At 41.3% G+C, this 17359-nt stretch overlaps 1 protein-coding gene across 1 annotated transcript in view; it reads right to left on the bottom strand.

Moving 5' to 3' along the window:
* Positions 1–9753, bottom strand: part of GNB1 (G protein subunit beta 1) — an 85617-nt gene extending 75864 nt beyond the window's left edge. Inside the window, exon 1 of the mRNA XM_075189695.1 lies at positions 9730–9753. The gene's annotated coding sequence lies outside the window, so the exon portion shown is untranslated. The remainder of the gene's footprint in view (positions 1–9729) is intronic.
* Between the last annotated feature and the right edge of the window lie 7606 nt (positions 9754–17359).

Here is a 17359-nt window from a genome sequence, read left to right as displayed (position 1 = left end):
GAGGTGCGGAGACAGCGCCTGACATATGTGATGTCAAGGTCTTTGGGGGGGGGGGGGGGGATATGTTTATTGAATGCAAATAATGATCATTTATTGTCAAGCCTTGGTGGAGTTGAAATAGGTCCAGGGCCTACCAGAGGGGGCCTCAAAATTTTCTCACCCATTGTTCTTGTGTTCCGCATATATATATATATATATATATATATATATATATATATATATATATATCCATTTTCAAATTTGGTAATATGGCAATTTCCAAGTGTGGGGAAACGAGGTATTAATATCACCCTAACCAGCCTGTCCCTCGTTTTTCACAAAATGTGAATTATGGCATGTACTTTTTATAGCCCTTGCATTTGTTCCCCAGCTGAACAGAGTACAACTGCAGTGTCTAATTACATGTGGATAAGTGGACATTGTAGCCATGCCTAGATAGGAGACTTCTTCATTCCATGTTACCCATTGTAAAAATGTGTTGGTTGTTAATTTTTGATGCTGTTATGAAGCCATGTGGGTTATAAGTAAAGATCAGGTGGTGTCCAGGATACAGATGAGGGGACTGGAGCTGCATTTATTCTCCCCCTCTTTTCTCTACAGGAAGCATGGAACAACTGGGCATCCTGTGACATCACAAAGTAGTGTAAGGGGTTAATTTTAGGAGTGGCTGACTGCTACTCTATCTTTGGAGGTAGGGAGGCTAATTAGTATCCATTGTTCTCCATAGGACTAGTCCAGACATTTTGTCTGCATCCCAGCAGGGGGCTTCTGTGGAATCACAGGTCATTTCCACTCCCCACTCCAACCCACTGATCCAGGACCCACTAATGTCTAAAGAGATAGAGAGCCAGGGGTTTGCGTAGGGATGGGAAAGCACTGTGTAAATTTGACCCTAGATATAAGGAGCCATTCCAGGGGGGGAGGTGATATTCATTCTGAGGATTGATTCATGGAAGGTGCAGTGTAGCTGGTTTTGAGCTTTCGTTCTCTACCAATGGACTACAGCTGCAGCTGAGAGAAGAACTCCATGGGTCTTTAAGTCAGGACATCCAGGTAACTGTAGCTCCTTAAGCTAGTGGGGTAAGGGACAGATGATGTGGTAAACATTAAACCTTCCCGGCATTTATTTACTATGTGTATATAATATTCTAGTGATTGTTTTTATTACAATAAATGTACTGTTGTACTTTTCTAATTGCATTTGCCTGAGTGACTATACGAAGGCTAGAAGGTCCTGGGTAGCCTTCCCTGGCCTAGGAAGGCACCGGTGGGTGGCCAGCCAGTGTGAAGTCCAGAAAACTCGGTATCTTCACACCAAGTAATACAAGTTATTGTATACCTAAGGCTTGAGTCATAAAAGAAAGCAAGGCAAAAAAAGGAGTAAATGTTCTCCGGGACAAACCATGTTACAATGCAAGGGGTGCAAATTAGTTTATTGTTTTGCAGCCAAGTTAAATATTGGCTCTTTTTACATCTAACATACAAATACTTGCTAGCTTTATTTTTACACTGAAATTTAAAGTTGATCTAGGACATGCCCTATCCTAACTATAAATCTGTCCCCACATTTTGAATTTACCTCCCTCTCCAATGCACAATGCAACATGGTTTTGTCCAAAGTTACTCCTTTTTTATGCTTTGCTCTCCTTAATGACTCAGGCCCCTAGTGTCTAAACATGTTAATAGGTTAAATTGGCATAATACGCAGCAGCACATGCGCTTATTGCTCTCTCTGTGCACGAAATGCATAAAATCAATTTAAAATACATTTTAAATGCATCTTTCAATTTTTTTTCTTTAAGAAAGAGCGGTTGGGGGGCCTCTTAATTTGGGTTTCTCCGGGCCTCTGTGAACCACTGAAAGGGCCTGAATAGGTCTATGTACTAAATATGAGTGCTATTAATTTAATGTTGGGCATGTTGAGTAGGGTCTATTAGGTCTATTTATTAAATGTGAATACTATTTATTATCGGGCTGTATTGTGGGATATAGGTCTATTTATTAAATGTGGATGCTATTAATTTTGTGTCTGGGATGGTTGCAGGGTGATGACTAGGGAGGCCTAGATTGTTCATTTATTTATAGACTTGCCATATTTCATGTACTTATCCTTTTTCCAAACAAGTCCCCCACATTTCAGGATGTAGACAAGCAGCCAATGAGCTTAAGACACCAGCAGCAGCAGGTAGCAGAAGCTGCAAGAGGTCTAGAGCAAGCATGAGAGTCTGACAACTCTATTGATACTGATTTTGGCTTCACACTGCTCTGCTGGTTAAGAGGGAGATGTGTGCATCTGACAGTAGTGCATGCAGAATTACCCGTGTATTTGAAGTGAACGGGAAAAATTTGGAAAGTGGTCTAGAACTGACTAATATGATAGTCGCGCCTCTTGCATGATGGTCACGCCCTCTATGGTGGCGTGGAACCCCCCTACCTCCCTTAACAATCCTGCATTTGCTCCTGCATATACCAACCTTAAAATTATACTAATTATGCATACAACATTGTAGAAAACTAATTTTGATATTTAGAATATATTACAGGAAAGATATGTTGAAGAATAAATATATAACCAGATTTGCCACATTTGCATATTAGAAGTGAAGGTGTTTACAGATTTCTCTCTTTGCTTTGCAACATATTTCACAGTTTTGCAATGTGTTTGTTAAAATGTCTGTTTTCAAGCTATGTTCCTGTTTTTACAATGTGCCATTTGTTGTTTATTATTAGGTGTGTAGTTCTTAAGCAAGATCACGTATAGCGATTGCCTGTACATATGTAAACAGACTTTACATACTTGTATGACATCATTTTGCTTTGTATATATTTAACAGTATCAGTGATGCCGTAACTCACTGAAATAACTATCAGTATGCACACATTTATAATACTTTAATAATTTAACAATATTTTGTGGATTATTTGGATTATTTCAGGACCTTATTATACTTTATCAAATACTAATTCAAACTCCTTCTTTGTGTGATAAACGTGTAATGGCTAATTTATATGATGCATACAGCAAGTAATATTGTAACAAAGAAAACAAAAAAACATTCCAGTGGTGAAACAAATTGGATGCATAAACGTTTTTCCATTTAATGGTGCATTTTACATGACTGTCTTCCTGCATCACCCCTACTTTGTGCTTTTAGATATCCCAATTACTGGTTTTGACAAAACTGTCCTTTTGCATGCTGTTTCATGTGTGGTTTGTAGACTGAGTAGTTTGCTAAAGACAAATAGTCAAATCGCGTAAGACAAAATTGCAAAGGTCTTGACCCGCAGTTGCCACTTTTTGTACTGCAGTAATCTATTTTTTACACCTATCACCTGGTTCCTTTTCACTGACCAAGGGTACCAGGAGGGACCCAGTGCATTGGAACGGTACTCTCCAGGTGAGGGGGACCTCTCGTGTTTTTTGGGCTCTCCCTGGATCTGACAACGTCTCCATCATGTGAGTTTACAAATGACAAATAAAGCTGGCCCTCCATTCCCCTCTTCATAACACAACAGTGCCTGCTATTTGTGCTTTATTAAAAACCTAGAGCTCTATCATAAATGTAGAGCATGTTACACGTGCAAAAGAAATATGAAAATAGCATACGCATCTCTCTTCTCACTAATATTATCACAACATTATCTCTGCTTCTCCATAAGACCGGCATACTCACGTCATGACATTGGTATGTGATGCGGTGAAGTTTCTTATGATTTGATTGGCTACATGTTGTTCTATTCTCACCCGCTTCAAAACTGGGAACACACAGATGTTTGTGAGACAAAGAACAATAAAAAGATGCTGTGACCATAGTCAAAGACACTTTAAAGGTAAAAATTAAACAATAACAGTATTGCTAACTAAGACTTGCCCTACGTGGGTGATTTTGACCTGTGATTGGTTGCAAATGAATGCAGGTCAAAATCTATCGAGATTCCAATATTAATGATGCAACAGTCCCTATACATTTCTCATTGTTAGAATTGTCCACCTATACTGATAGTTGCACAAGAGTGTGACAGTGTAGCTACTCCCATAGAGGACCTTTGGTTACAAATTTGCTGACAGATCACTAATAATAGTGCAGAGAAGTATTTTGTGGGCTTTCCTTATGCTGATGTCACCAGTAACTAAAGAAATAGTGTGTTTGACAGCTGCATTTCCCTTCCATTAGAACATTAGGTTCCTCTCACATAAGTGTTTTCCAGCTCGACATAAACAATAACGAGGAGGGGAAGGCAGAAAATAAAATTAACTGCAAAATGTTTAGGCCTGGATTTGTGGAAAAGCCAATGACACAATGGAGAAATTCTGTTCACTTTGCACATCATTGCTTTTATTTTATATTTACCTAATATTAGCATTTCATATAAGCTAAATTAGTTCTAAATTATTTCTATTTCCTGTTTTTTTTAAAAAACATGGGATGCTGACAAGGCTTGAACCATGGACAGCTGCATCAATGGAGATGGTATTTTGAGACTGCAGAAAATATAGCTCTGGACCTTTAAATGCTAAAGTTGTATAGATCTGTGTGACTTTAGCCTCCACTATTGTAATCTTCTCCTTTTTGGACTTTCCCCTCCAGTCTATTATGAACGCTGCCTAGCAATGGGATGCGTCCCCTTATTCCAGTCAACGCTCTACACGTGCATGCCTTGTAACGGGATGCTTCTAGGCTCGTTCTGTCAGTGGTCAGCTATGTTCTGACCGCCAAATCTCCTTTTGCCCAATTAGGACTGATCTACATATATATATACGGAGGCCTCTGGCACCACTACGGTGCTGGAGTATTGGTTCACTCCCTACTCCAGAGTCTCCTTGTATTCTGCTTCCAGATATTGGCTCCAGACTTGGCTTGTTTCTTGACTCCCGTTTTGGATCTCGCTTTGGTACCTTATTGCTCGCTCTGGTTTTGTCCTCAGGCTTGTTTTGACTGCTCTTGTATCACCCCTGTGTACCGTGTTACTGGCTGGTTCTGACCCGGATTGCTTGACCATTCCTGTCCTGCTCAGCCACTGCGCTGGTGGCTATCTTGGAGAACAGCGACCTGTGCACCCTTTGCAGCAAAGTCCAAACTTCCTTGCGGGGATCCCTGGTGCGTTAAACTCTGCGCCTCCTTAATCATTTGCGCTTATACCAGCTAGTGGCTACTCCAGCACTTCAGACGTGACACTTCATCACTGACGTTAATTCAGGATCAATCACTACCTGAGCCTCTGGTCTCAGCGTTTTATTACCTCTTCCCAGTCCAGGCTCCAAGACTTCTTATAAACTGCCACACACCTCTAGAACTCCCTACGCCACTCTACAAGACGATCCCCCAATCTTCAAACACTCCTCTTCTGTCTCCCCCCTCACTCTCGAATGTAAACTCTCTGTATTGTATGTTGCATATCACATTGTGCTATTTATTTTGTTAGCCAAGTGTATTGTTGAATTTGTTTTATGCTAATTTGTTCCTAGATATTATCTGATCTATATATTATTATTGTATTATTACTGTATACATTTGTTGTGTTTTGATGTACCCATGTTGTATAACTCTGCGTAATCTGTAACGCTGTATAAATAAACGTTGATGGTAATTATTAGCCTCAGTCTACAACGCATCTAACTAGCTTCAGCAATTTGATCATGAGATCACTTCCCGCATTCTATCCTAGTGTAACTATCCCCATTTCAGGGAATACTCTACATTTATAATAAAGCATAAATAATTATTGCATAATATGGCAAGGAGATGCAATTCTGTCTCCTAAAAGAAGAAATGCCCTATGTGGACTGAAAACAATGAAGGATCTGTCACCAAAACAAGCAACCTGGAGAAAGTGCATGAGTACAACAAACAGACCTTAATAAGTGCTTTAGTTAAGCACTGGAACCAGATCTGCTAGAAGCCATGGCTTGTGTAACCACGGCAGTGCTATTCGGGAGCACTGCACCTTCCACAAAGCACAAAGGGTGTTGTACACAGCAACTGTAGTATAAAAGACAAACAGTGTTGTACTGTATGCATTCATGTTACACATGAAAAACAAATATAAAAACCGCAGTAGTAGCAATAATATTGTCATTTCTCCAAGGTGCAGGAACACTTTGATTTATTTTCACAGAGCCTTATGGAGCAGGTATAACTCATACAGGTCACACAATTCATAGTAACCCCCCAGATACTTGCTCTAGCTACAGAATACTGGTGATCCTACAGTGCTCTATACAGCCGCAAGTGTTGCTATATTTATGATTTTAATGTAGATGCCCTGTCACACCGTCTTCCACTACAACACTTTTGTTTGATAAATAAATGTTATTATTGGAAAGTGGTGCAACCAGCTTAACAAACAATTAGCCTAAAATGAGCAGTATGTGAAATAGCTGTAAATGGCATACTAGTCATTTCATATATTTAGCTACGATTTCCAGGTGTGTCTTACTGCTCGCATGCAAGGAAGTGGAGGAGTAGATTACCTACCTTCATTATTCCACATGTAGTGGGAAATACATTATAAACTTCTTTCTTTTCTTTTTTTAAGTTTATATAAGTTTTTGTCTTTTGGTTTTCTCCCCAGCAAGGTCCTCTCTACACCATGTCTCACGTCTGCACCTTCATTGTCTATCTCGAAGTTACATGTTTTTTTTTTTTTTTGTTTAACTTGTATTTGTGTGGTTTTTATGTTTCTATGTTTAATTTATACTTGTATATTTGCTACTTATAATTGTACTTGTATGATTTATGCTTGCAATATATACTTGTATAATTTTTTGTTTTGTTTAATTTGTATTTGTATGATTTGTATGCTGACTGTCCTCTGCTTAGAAATTCGTGGCACCTTACAAATAAGCAATGATGTTAATGATGATTTAAAGGAGATCTCCAGCTAGGGGAGGAGCAGATTAGTAAAATATTTTACCTAGGTGGTAGAGCAGCTTTTGAATTACAGAATTGTGGATCTCATTGAGAACCATAGTGTCATTGGCTCATGAGCATTTTCACATCAGGGCTTTGTATTGTGGGAACCACCAGAGATCTGGGCTCTGTATTGTGGGAACCACCAGAGATCTGGGCTCTGTATTGTGGGAACCACCAGAGATCTGGGCTCTGTATTGTGGGAACCACCAGAGATCTGTGCTCTGTATTGTGGGAACCGCCAGAGATCTGGGCTCTGTATTGTAGGAACCACCAGAGATCTGGGCTCTGTATTGTGGGAACCGCCAGAGCACACTGAGCTAAGTGCATGGCAATAAAATAATACTGAAGTTAGAGACTCCAATGTCTCCAGCCCATGTGATAAAGAGTGAGTTCCAATTTTTCACACATGATATTCTTTAGTAATGACGGAGAGTTCGCTGCATAAAACTGTTCATATTTTCTTGTGCTGGGAAGACAGGTTAAGATCCATTACCTCAGTTTTCCCCAAGTTAACTTTGAAATTAGAGATTTGGATTGACCAGAGAGTTGATGACTCTGCCCAATCTTTTGTTTAAAAGTTTTTTGATTAATGATTTCGGGTGGTAACTGCTGCAGCTATTGGGGTCTCTGCCAGGGTTTGGGATCACCACTACTTCTGCCTTGGTAGGGGCATCATCAAGTTTGGTGCATCATAGGATGGCATTAAACAGATCTACTAGAACAGGAACAAAGTGTTTCTGTATTTTTATAGTAAATAGCCAGGAAGCCGTCTGGGCTAGGGGCAGGCAGATTTCATAGGCAAACCGAAGGGGGGTTCCTAGTGCATGGAAACCCCCCTCCAAGCCTGAGGCACTGTATAATTGAGGTGGCTGGACTCTGCCCCCGCTTCACACGGCTCTGCTTGAAAAGGGAGAGCTGAGTGCACCTAACAGTAGTGCAGGCAGCATTGCCCATGTATATTATGGGGATAGGAAGAGTTGGAGAGCAGCCAAGCACTGTCTAATATTATAACCATGCCCCCATGCATGCTGGTCACGCCCTCTGGTAGCGTGGTGTGAAAACCCACCTCTACAAGTCCTGTGTTTGCCCCTGTATTTCTAGGGACTTGATAGTTTCGGTCTGGGCAATCTTTTGTTTCATACATATACATTAAATTCTTCTTCATTGCAGGTTATATCACATTTGTCTGCCATAGACCCATCCAGATCTGTGTTTCTTTTCTACAAACCTTTGCCTAAGTAAACTGATTTAGTTTTAGAGATAAGTAGAAAATTTAATGTCAGAAATTACAATTCATACAAGTATCTTAGATCTGGGTACAATGAAAAAATCTGCGACTCATCACTGATTAGGATGAGATACAATGGCTAATAAAAATTCCCAGTAGAATCTAATCATTACCGAGCAAACAAAAATGAGCCAATCACAACGCAACAGCCGCCATCATATGACTATAACCTTATATAAGTAAAATGCAGTCGGTGTCACATTCATTTTTCTTGGTTGTAGGAACCTCTCACATAGATTGATGTTTTCACTGAATTTGTGTGCTTATGCAGGCCCGACGTAAACCCTTTGGTAAGTGCAAATGTCACCATTTTGACCCACATATCCATGTGAATAACTGTAAAATTGGACACGCCTGCACAAAAGTAAGTGTATTACCTCACAAAATTACATTTGCGCTGCAGTTCTCTCCTTATGCAGGATGGTAAATGAGCCTTTATATGTGAAGTATAATAAAAGATGTGCCACTTTAAACAGCAAAAGATAAAAAATCAATACCAATATGGGTCTCTGCAGGGGGAGAAATGGATCTCTTACGCCCCCTTGGATTTTGTCATAACATGTAGATACTTCTTCACCCACCACATGCTCTCAACATGCAACATGTCAGCACCCTAAAGAGATAGAGACTTTAGTTTTCGCATGGAGCAATACGGGCAAGCAGTGTGTGAAGATGTAAAAACACGTGACCACAGTTGACCATGGCGGGTAAACTGAAGTAAAGAATGCCCTGGAAGCATTGAGTGAATTCAAGCGGAGTTTGGGTACTTTATATTATAATGCTTAGACAGGCAATTATATTGTATCAGACCCAGACTCCTGTGGTTGTCCATCTGCTTTAAGCAATAAGGCCCTTCATGTCATGCCATCCAGAGCCTACTCTGCTCATTATCATCTGTTATGTTCAGAATGCAGGAATTGGTTTAAAAAATATATATTTTACCATAAATTCCTCAACAAGTTTCTTTGTTGAACTCTGTTTTCTGAAGTGAGTTTGGAGGAGGAGTAAATTCAAATGCGACCTAGTACTTCTAAAGCACTTGACATCCCCCCTGCTGGTTAGCCAATGCCTCCTCAGGCAGCGTGCTGCCATTTTGTTGAGGCCCACGTTTTCTTACAACATTTCGCCCCATCCCTAGCTCTCATTCAAATTACTTACACAGAAATAAAGAAACATGGCAATAGGGATGGAGATACCAAACAGGACATGAACTTCTCACAACTTTTCATTGACAAATCAAGTAGCAGATTTACATATATCATGAATGCATTTATCTAATCTGTCGCAGAATGTTTTTAGCTTGTTCATCTCTATTCATTTCTACACTCAAACTTTACAGTTTACCGCACATATATGCCATACTCCCTCCAGTTCACCAAAAGGTGATCGCAGATAACAGCACAGCTTATTTTCTGCAGGTGTACACAGTAAGGCATTTGGTTTCCAACCACCCCTCCCCCCTATAATGTCAATAAATACAAATATTGCCATCCATTTTGTAGAAGGAAAAAAAAACATGCTGCATACCGTTACTTGTTGGTTTTCCAGTGTCTGGCAATAATGCATCGACTTGTAGTTCCACAAAATCCTGAAGAATAGTCACGAGCTGACGGTTAGAATTTAAATCTAATGAGCACAGGAAAATGGTTGACTTTTGTTAGAGAATAATTGGAATATGAAAAACAAGGCTAGTTTCAAAAGGCAGATGAATCAGTCGCTGTGACTGCCAGAACTCTCTTAACAATTACCTTGATTGTGTCACCCTTCCCAATTATATATGCAAAATCCCACTGGTACCAGTGCAGTGTCAGTTTCAGCAACACAATGACCTCTGTGTTCTCGATCGCATTTTCATTATATTACGCAGCCTGCGTGTAAAAATTTCTTTCTCTTGACCTAAGGTCTGTATTGGTATTTGCTAAAGAATTACTTGGAGATATTGTAAGAACTTTCAGTATGTAAAAGATCTTATTTTTTTTTAATTTTTTTCTTTAAATTGTTTAGTTAAAGCCATTTTGCATAGACTGCAACACTTTCCCTGGAGAATTAAGCATGAATGCAGTAGCTAATCTATGTGTATGTAAAAACTTATATATAGTAGATTTTAGCCATTGGCTAAATACCTTCTAAGATTGTTAATGTAAGATATAGCTTTTACCGCTTGCTGATCACAGTGGAGAGACTATATGAGAGTTCTCTCCTGGGCTGTATGCATTGATCATGCATGCCCATGAGGACAGACTGGGCAGCGGGCTTTCCATTGGATTACACCTACTAACGCCATCCCCAGATGGTGTTAGCAAGAAAAGCTAAACTCTCTGAGCCTCAAGGTGATGAGGTCACGGCGCTCCCAGCCTATCAGTGACTGGGAACCGCTGCATTGATGGACAAGGCAGCAGATGGCGATAGGCTCACTCCATCGTTGCAGGACATGACAGCCCTTCACTTGGAGCACTATCACATAGCACTAGGGGAGTAAGAAGTGGAAATCAGTTGTGTGGAGCCGATTTTCTCCTTAAGTCAGTGGATCCCAAACTTTTTCAGTTCAAGGCATCCTTAGGGTTTCCATAATTTTTTCAAGGCACTCCTAAGCCAAAATGATTACTAAGTAGTCCCCTGCCTTGCTTACCACTGGCCCTGGCCGAGGCACCCCTGTGAGATCGCTGAGGCACCCCAGGGAGCCTAGGCGCACAGTTTGGGAATCACTGCCTTAAGTAATGCACTGCCATTACTTATAGAGTTGTATATATGCAACAGAAATGATTATTTAGGTAACACCAGAGCATTACTTAAATAATCAGTTCTGTGCATGTGCAGAGCTTGTTAAGTAACAGCAGTATCTTACTTCACACCTCAAGTTTCACTTTCCACTTTCACTTTTGAGTACAAGCTCTGATTTATTATTAGTTGTATAATTGACAATTGTTAAGTCTGGGCTGACTCCCATACAATAAAAATCAGTGCCCAGGTAGCTCTTTAGCTATAGCAGTCTCTTTGTCCTTATTTCAAGTTATGCTTACTGGTTCCCAATTGCCCCCAGTACTTATGCACGAGTCAGAGATGTTTATTAGCAATGGACGCAAAGTACCAGACCTAGGCAACCACAGTGATAAAATGGATTTCAAATTCAGAGACACAAAAGGCAAAGTTAGTGTCAGGCCAGGTTCAGCACCAAATCAGTATCCGAATGCAAGGTAAAGCCAAAGTAAGGGAAAGTACCAGAGCCGCAGAAAGGAATGTAATCCAAGGTCATGCAGATAATGGCAAGATTGGGAGGTATGTAGGGTCAAACATCCAGAAGAACCACAAGTAACAGCACACCCAGAAAATGTATAGGACCTATCGCAGCCACTGTACAGCATATGCCCTTGATTTCTAGCGCACCCACATCTGTTCCTCTCTGTACAGTATTATGAGCAGCCATAAGTCAGTCAGTCAGTCTTCGGTAAAATGTCCGACACATAAGTTGTATTTGAATAGGAAAACTTTATTGTTTGAGAGAGACTCAAGGAGAACAAAGATCTAGAGACTATTTTCTTTTCGACACTGAGAGAAACTTCATCACCCAAGCCACCAATAATCGCGGCAATGCATGGTGACGGGGCCGCGATGATGTAAATCGCATGGACACGCCCGCAGACTTACACCTCTGGGCCACCCCTGTGGTATCTCCCAGAGGGGAAAAATGTCAGCAAGTATGTTTTTGAAGTTGGTGATTCTTGACAGTGGGCACCTCAGATAAAGGGGACAAGGTCACATACCAATAGGGGAGGGGCCACATAATGTTAGGGTGTGTCAGTCCCATGAGTACATGCCTAGCGCTTCTGAAGTCACCCTCAACCGCCGTCTCCTCACCTACAAACACCCCAGCACACGCAACATCTCTTCACCATGGTGAAAGGGACAAACCAATATTTGCCCACTCTCTCGGAATATGGGTGAGACTCCCAGGAGAGCAGGCCATTTTCCCACATCCTGCCCACTTCCTATGAACTGGAAAGTATGGGAACCTCCATGACGCAATTTGCAGTGAATTGTGTCAGTTTGTCCCTGTCCCCCCACGGCAAAATGACAGTTTTGGGTCATTGCATCTCAGGTGTGGGGCAAAAATGATGTAATTTGCCCCACCCCCCTCCGTCCTCACGTTGCACCTCCCTTCGGGATCTCCTGGAGGGAAAGAAATAAAAAGTTGGTAAGTGTGGACATACCTCCCAATAGTCCTGGCAGTCGGGACAAAAGTCCTGACTGCTGAGATCGTTGTACAGTCCCCTGGATTTGGGACTACCCCGCCTCCATCAGGGAAGTATAGACAATGAGCATTTAGAGCCCATGTTCTAGATAGAAATTTGATTATTAACTTATTTTTAAATACAGTAATTAGTTCAATTTAATGTTAAGCTCCACTTTACAGTATGTATTGTGTCATAAACTCTTCCTTTAGATACAAGAATAAAAGGATCGCTAAAACTAATCTACAAGCTGGCTTATACAAAAGAGCTACTACTAATATTCACAAATATATATATATATATTATATATGTAAAAGTCTCAGAACAGAGGATATTTGAGATAAAGTTGTGATTGCTCGGGACTTATTTTTCTACACACAGCAGACTTCCTGCCATTAATCCCACTGAAGTACACAGCCTTTTCGCAGTCTGAAATATCTGATAACACAGAACAATAGCTTTAACTAAGCTGCATAGCAAATGTAAATACAGTGTGAAATATCTCAAGTTCAGTAAAGGTATGTGAACTTTTACATATACATTTGAGGATGGCATTAGTAGCTTCTTTATGTAAGGAACTTGTATTTTAGCCTTAGTTGTTTTCTAAACTATATCTCAATCAGATGTGAGATGTCACGGGGTAATCACAAGACCAAAGCTAACTGTAATACTTTATGAAATATCACACCACTGTAATACAAAACTGCATAGTAAAAATTCAAATACAATATACAGACCTCTGTCTGCCGTAACTCCAGTAATAAGAGTATAGGTTGTTAAAAGGGAAGATCTGCTTTGTTTATTAAAACAACTCTTTTTCCCAGCCCCTGCTAGGAATCCGCTGCAGGTACCTCTGCCATTATGGTGAATATTGTGAGATTAGGCACAATGAAAGTGAATAGGAGAGGGAGGTGGAAAGAAGAGAGGGGTGAGCAGCGTTATGGCTGGTGGGGAAGGGCATATATAAAAGTAGGTGTGTTGCAGGTGCCACCATTCAGAAGATTTGGTGATAGCTGGAAAGTGAGATGTAGGAAGGAGCAGCTATGGAGGTGGAGAGAGCTGGATTGCAGGAGACGGGTCCAGATTGGCTGTTGATGCGGTTGTTCTCCGCAAGCTGGGAATCGAGTTCTCAAACGATGGCAAAATGTCAAGAGCTGTGGGAAGGGAGCGTTAATGGCCAAAGTAGATATAGAGAGTGTTTTGGTTGCTCCCAATATATTCTTCTTATTTCCATTAGTTGGGTTGGAAGTTAGAAGGGCACTATTTGTGGACAGAAGCCTACCCATGGTTTGTGCTATATCCTGTAAGTTATTTGAACCATTCCGCTCATTCCTTTAATTCATTGTTAAGTCTGAGTCAGGTAAAAAGGACATGTGCCATTACTTGGATAATCTTCTATTTATGGGCCTGCAGTGTCCTAAATTATTGGTGATGAGGTGGCACGCTTTCAATGTATTTCTATGGACTTCAGATGTGCCACTAGCACAAGACAAATTGGTATGTACAAGGAAGGTGCTCACATTCTTAGGCATAGAGATTGACACAGTACAACAGCTGGTTCTCTTACCATACCAGGAGCTACGGGACTTGAAGGAACTCATCTGCTCCATGCTAGCTGTAAACAAAACCAACGGCCAATAAGTCACTGTTGGGCAACTTAGCGTTTGCAGGTAGAATTATGTCCTTGATAATGTGCCTATATTTCCTAGATGAGTATAACAGATATACAATGTGGAGTAAGGATAAATATGCCATTCTGAGTTACAGCTATTCGCTGATACAGCATTTAGCATTGGATGTGGAGCTTATTGTTTGGAAAAATGGTGTTTGGGGCATTGGCTACCAGAGTGGTAAGAGCTGGTTGGATGTGTAATGAGGCACTGTTAGTGCTGTTTGCAGTGTTAGCGGCGTTGGAGCCATGGAGTTACGAGCTACAGAACAGGCAAGTGGTACTTAGGTCTGATAATGGGGCGGTGGTGGAGGTTTTAAAACCCTCTCAGCTAGATTACCTCCAGTGGTGACACTATTGTGGGCTCTAGTGTGAGATGTCTAAAGAAAAACATTTGGGTGAAAGTCTGGCACATTCCAGGAGTTAAGAATGAGAAAGCAGATGCGTTGTCTAGATTTAATTTTTCAAAGTCACATCTTGGCCCCTTACAGATGCCCTACTCACCACTGAAACATAGTGGCCACAGGAGTGTTGAACTGATCCAGGTCTCCTTAGCACGGAATACTTGAGACTGTCTACTGCAAACACTAGGAAACCTTGATATCTTTTGCATAAGCTAAAGGTCTATGGTCCCCGAGAAGTGGGGGCCATTGAACAATTCTTGCTAGATATAAGAGAGTGGGTATGCAGCCAGCTAATTTTTCTTACAGCCATTGGGTAGCCCCAAGATACTTGGCGACCAATCACACCAGATTTGAACGTGGATGGCGGAGACCCTTTTTAGGGGATTTACCTTGGACGTCTGCGCTTGGTTTGTGTGCTGGGTAGATAGTTGCTGCCGTTACGGGTGTTCCGATTCCCAGGGATGAGGTTCTTGTTGTCTTAGGGTCTGCCGTGGCGCAACCTGGGGTGCCTAGATTGGAGAAAAGAGGGGTGTAGGAGGGGAGAAAAAGGGTGTGGGGGTAGAGCAGTGCAATTGAAGCGGTACAGACAATATACTCAGGTGCTGGAAGTACAGCGGGTGTTTACAGCTTTTTTGCAGTTATGAATGCTTTAGCTCTTTTGCTTTTTGTCTATAGCTCTGATGCGGTGTATATTGTGTGGGTGTGTTCTCCGCTAATTGCTGTTTGCTCTTGCTTATAGCCTTGTTTATAGCTCAGGGATTATGTGGGTTAAGTGATAATGTCTATAGCTCGATGTATATAGCTCCCAGTGTTTGGGGTGTTTCAATTTTTACACTACCTATCCTTCCCCTCTAACATTAACCAACCTCTACCCCCCCACACCCTTTTTCTACCCTCCTACACCCCTCTTTTCTCCAATCTAGGCACCCCAGGTTGCGCCACGGCAGACCCTAACATAACAATCACACCAGATTTGCTTGAAAAGAATATTGACTGCCACCAAATGGTGTTTGGGTCTCAGTTTGAAGTGACATTATTTCAGGCAGCGTTTGTGCTCGCATTATTTGGGCCCATGAGGTTAAGCGAATTGGTCAGCCCCATTAAAAGAGAGGCTGTTGGGTTAGATGCAGAGGATATCAAGCTGAGTGAAGAGGAATCTTTGTCATTATGCGGTCAAAGACAGATCAGATAGGCAGTTGGAGATGGGTCATGTTGATAAGGCTGCTTGATTATTCAATATGTCCAGTAGAGAGGGTGATAGAGAGTTTGCACGTGCACCAACGAGTTGCATAGGTCACTGAATATCAGTTTGCAAGCATGTTGAGCACTAGTTGGGGCATGGCAGGAGTGGAAGCAACACATTTAAGTACCAATTCCTTTCATAGAGTGCAGCCACTGAGGCAGTGACAGTAGGTGTGGATGGTGTGGCTATTAAGAGCTTAGGGAGGTGGAGGTTTAAGAGGTACAGGCTATATTTACGATCGTAACTTTATGGGCTGGTTGGATATGTTTGGACTCCTGCATATATTGGGCAGGAGTAAGGACAGCGAAGATGAATCTGGAACAGAACCTGGAACCAGTCTGACCAGGCGGAACTGCACTAATTCAGGAGAGGCATGCAGTGGGCCCATGTGATATATCTATATATATATATATATATATATATATATATATATATATATATATATATATATATATATATAAGAAACCGTGATGAGGGCATTAAGTGGATTGGGAGCAGAGGCTAATTTAAGGTGTGAAATGGTCTCCATGTGGTGGTTAATGAGAGGAAACTGATCAGATCTCTCTGGAAAAGGTGGGGTGGTAAAGTTAGATTTGGGAGGATCCTTGGGAATTTGGTTGGGTGGCAGTCCTGTGCTATGGATTATTATACCTGTATTTTGATTGTGGACTGTGGACCTGACCCTTGGATTTTGGTTATGGGGTACCATATACATGGTCCATGGGGGCAATTTGTTGCCCGATAAGCCCCTTCCTTTAAGATTTAAATACAAGAATTTAAATAAAAGGCTGGGTGTCATTTAAATAGTTAAATGGGTGATTATTGGATGATTGTGGGAAATGGGGGAAGGTAGTGTTGAGACATTTTGTTGTCTTTCCAGGACAGGACCGAGGCACAGAATATTCACGGTCATCTTGCAACCGAATTAACTGTGTTCGTACAGCAACTTGCATACATCCAAGGGAGGGCTGGCAAATTTTATCCCGGGGGGGGCAAGACTTGACTCAATAGCCTATTAGGGACATACTAAAGGAAAAAAAATGCAGGTGACCCAGCTCAAGGTAGCCCACTATGGGAGTGGCCTGGGGGGGCAGATACCACCCTGTCCCCCAGCCCAGCCTGCCCCTGCATACATCATACCATTATGTTTGTATCATTTTACCCATATACCTTACTTATTCTATATTTGGAATAAATATACTTGAGGACTAGGGTTGGGAAACACTGGTTTAGACATACTCTCTATAAGGTGGTCAAAGTGGTACCATCACCCTCTCCATCCAGTACCTCCCAACATTTAAATGTGAAATACTGGGAAAAATAGGCCTTATTCACGATCCACCAAAACCTGCCCCAATCTGTGCAATTACGCCCACATTTGTTTGCAGCCAAACCCATTATCTGACAAGCCACATCTATTTTGAGGCCTGCAAATTGGGACAGTCCTGCAAAAATCAGGACTATTGTGAATACCATAATTCTGAAATAAAACTTTGCTTCACTGTGTTTCTGAGCATGCGTGCGGATAGAGCACACGCAGTGAAGGCCTCATTAGAGCATGTTGGAGTCTTCAGGGGAACCTGACAATAATACCTGTAAGGTCAATTTTCTT

This window comes from Mixophyes fleayi, chromosome 11, assembly GCF_038048845.1.
Source record: "Mixophyes fleayi isolate aMixFle1 chromosome 11, aMixFle1.hap1, whole genome shotgun sequence".
In the NCBI taxonomy this organism is placed as follows: Eukaryota; Metazoa; Chordata; class Amphibia; order Anura; family Limnodynastidae; genus Mixophyes; species Mixophyes fleayi.
The sequence above is the reverse complement of the archived record's forward strand: the minus strand, read 5'-3'. Positions and strand labels throughout refer to the sequence as shown.